The 2,903-nt window shown below is 54.0% G+C and overlaps 1 non-coding gene across 1 annotated transcript; it reads right to left on the bottom strand.

Moving 5' to 3' along the window:
* Positions 1-373: 373 nt before the first annotated feature.
* On the bottom strand, positions 374-2,876 carry LOC108640566. The gene is made up of 2 exons (XR_003915974.1): positions 2,664-2,876; positions 374-2,544 (listed from the first exon to the last, which is right to left on the bottom strand). It is a non-coding gene; the product is annotated as an uncharacterized LOC108640566 (transcript).
* Between the last annotated feature and the right edge of the window lie 27 nt (positions 2,877-2,903).

The following is a 2,903-nucleotide window of genomic DNA, read 5'->3' as shown; positions in this document are numbered from 1 at the left end:
CTCCCACTGCCCCTCAAATTCCCAGGATTTTAGCACGCACAGGACCAAACTCTATTTGATGTACCAAATCTTGGCTAAACTTGAGACCCCCAGGAAATCAGGGTGAGGAACAGCACAGGGGTGACACCAAGGTCACATTAAACGAGCCATTGCCAGCTTATTTGGGTTTATTTTGGGTATAACTTCGTCCTTTTAATGTTATTCTTGTCCATTATTTAAGGCTCATTCTTTCTATTTTAATCCCAGTGGGGAAATAACCAGGCATGTTTTCAGCCCCAAATGCTCCCGGGCTTCTTTTGGTGGCTCCGGGAGCTCGGTGAGGAAAACCAGTCTTTTTTTGGGGGAAGGGGAGAAAGAATATTCCCTGAGCAGCTTTCTATAAACCAGACTGTAAAAGCTTTATTGGTCTCCACGCAGAATCGCTGCGTGACATCACGGAGGGTATAATTCCAATAAATAAATAAGTATTTACAAAACGTGCCGGGGGTATAAAACAGGGGGGCTGAACCTTGGGGAAGGAATTAAAGACATCTGCGTGTCTCAAACACTGTTTAGGCACTTTTCGTAGGATAAACCACCGCGGAGGGAATTTGAGCCAAGCACGGAAGGGGAGGAGCAGAGTTTTTGGGGGTGTGGTGGCAGAACCTCTGACCTGTGTAAGACACCGGAGGGCGACCACGACAAACCGACTTTGTTTGAGCAACAAGCTGAGAGGTTTGAGCCAGACGGGGGAAAAGGCCAGGAAGGAGCAGCTCCTGAAAGGTGGGATGATGCTTCTTATCATGCCAGTGTCCTCCCCCCAAGGAGCCATCCCATAAACCAGGAGGTGCTCATCCCTTCTGACGGGGCATAACTGGCTTGGGGCCAAACCTGGTCACGTCTTAGAAGGGGCCATAAACCATCAAAGACGCCCGAGGTGCCCCCAGACTCATTTCTGGGGCTCCCTCCAGAGGGCTGTGTGTGATCCACACTTGGATAAGGCAGGGGAGGTACCCGGGTGTTCCCACCTGAGCCTGAAGGTGTATTAACTCTGGAGCCACGGGTGGGATCTTTCCTCTCCACTGTCTGCTCTTATCCTTCTTTTTCTTTCTTTCTTTCTTCTCCTTACATATTTTCTTAAGTGACTCCTTTATATGTTGATATTGCTCCATTTCTATAGATAATGCAGACAGCTCCATCCCTCCTTTCCATTGCAAGCAAATTGTTCCAAAATAAACCTGCCACAGACTTGTATTTGCAATAAATCATTCCCTCTAATTGCCTATTGACAGGACCCTCAGTTACCCGGCCCCAGGGGCAACAACCTTTTAGGAAACCCACAGTTCACACAACTATTTTGATTTTCCTTGGAATTTGACATGTAAGTTCAGCATTCCAGGGGGGATGTTGCATGTTAGTGAGTTCACAGTATGTGAGGGGGGGGGGGGGGGGAACAGACCCCCCCAGTTCTGACCCTGGGCCCACAAAACTTCCTGTGGGAAAGCAAACTGCTGCTCTGGGATGATATTTCACTGGCATAAAGCTGTCAGCACCCACTCCCACATTCCCACCAGCAGCCGCCGGCTTCACCCCACCACAGCTGCCGGAGCAGGACCCCCATGGAATGAAGGAGCTGGAAAAACACATCCTTTTCCAGATTTCCCCCCCTCCAGGCCGTGGCTGGAAAATAGGCAGCGGGCGGGATCCTGCCCCCGTGGGAATGTTTCACTGTGAGTTCCAGCATGGATTAGACTCAGCCCCGGTCAAGGGAAAACAGGAAAAATCCCTGCGGGCAGGAGGGGTCGTAAGTGGGTTTGTAAAAACACCTTGAATCCGTTTAAATGCAACCAGGGTGGGAAATCGGGGAAGGAATTGGGTGGGGAACAGGAGGCTCCGCAGCGCCGCAAACCTTCCCTGCCACGGAAAAAAACCCACCCCGGCAGTGTCGTGTCCCTGTTTAACCTCCACACCCCCCCAGAGAGCCCCAAAATAACTTGAGGGAACAAGAATCAGGCATTTTAGCCCCCCCCCCGGGTGACACTCAGCTGGGTCGCCGCTGCCACCAGTGATTTAAGGTGGAAAGTGCTTGGGGATGAGGCACGACATGGGGGGGACACGGTGCAGACACGGGGGGGCAGAGGGGCCACATAAAGTGCTGCCCACAACATCTTTGCTCCTGCTTCCATCGGCCATCAGTTTAAAACAAATTAACCCGACTCCAGACAAAGGCAGGAGCCTCCCAGTCCCGGAAAACCATCCTCTGCAGCCCGGCCCGAGGGAGAGGGGTTGGGGGCCGGGCGACCTTCCACAGTCCCCACCGAGTCAGTCAGAGGGTCCACGCGGATTTAGAGTCAGTTCCAGACGGAGATGCCCCTCCTGCGTTTTTCCTTGGGGCTTTTCCCCACCACTGGCTCGGGAAAAGGAAAGCTGAATGCCGGCTGCCGCCTGCGAAGGGAGCGGGAACGGAGCAGGAATGAACGGAGCAGGAACGAACAGAGCAAGAACGGAGAAGCCTCCGCGCGTTCTGCCTTCCTGGCTCTCTGGCGCCAGCGTTCCAAGAGCCGGCTGGAAAGCAGCGAGTATTTTTAGAAGTGGGTTGATCACAGCTTTTCCCAAATTGTCATTAAAAAATTGCAGCAGGGGTGAGGTGGTGGTGGTGGTGGTGGGGGGGTTGTAAATATTACCCAGTTCAGTCCACCTCCCTCTGTCCGTCCTGCCCGCAGTCCCTACAGTTTCTGTGCGGGGCCGGCACAGCCCGAGGCGACCGGCTGGAGCCCGAGCTCCTTCTCGTGGGGTCCCCCGCACTTGTAATCCATGGTGGCGGGGTGCCGGCAGCGCTTCTTTGCCAGGTGGTAGCCCAGAGCCAGCAGGGCCAGGGCGGTCAAAGCGGCGCCCACCGCGATGCCCACCAGGGCACCGGGGTG

The sequence above is a fragment of the Manacus vitellinus genome, unplaced genomic scaffold, assembly GCF_001715985.3.
Source record: "Manacus vitellinus isolate BGI_N305 unplaced genomic scaffold, ASM171598v3 scaffold_38_pilon, whole genome shotgun sequence".
Classification (NCBI taxonomy): Eukaryota; Metazoa; Chordata; class Aves; order Passeriformes; family Pipridae; genus Manacus; species Manacus vitellinus.
This window is presented reverse-complemented; position numbering and strand designations above follow the sequence as displayed.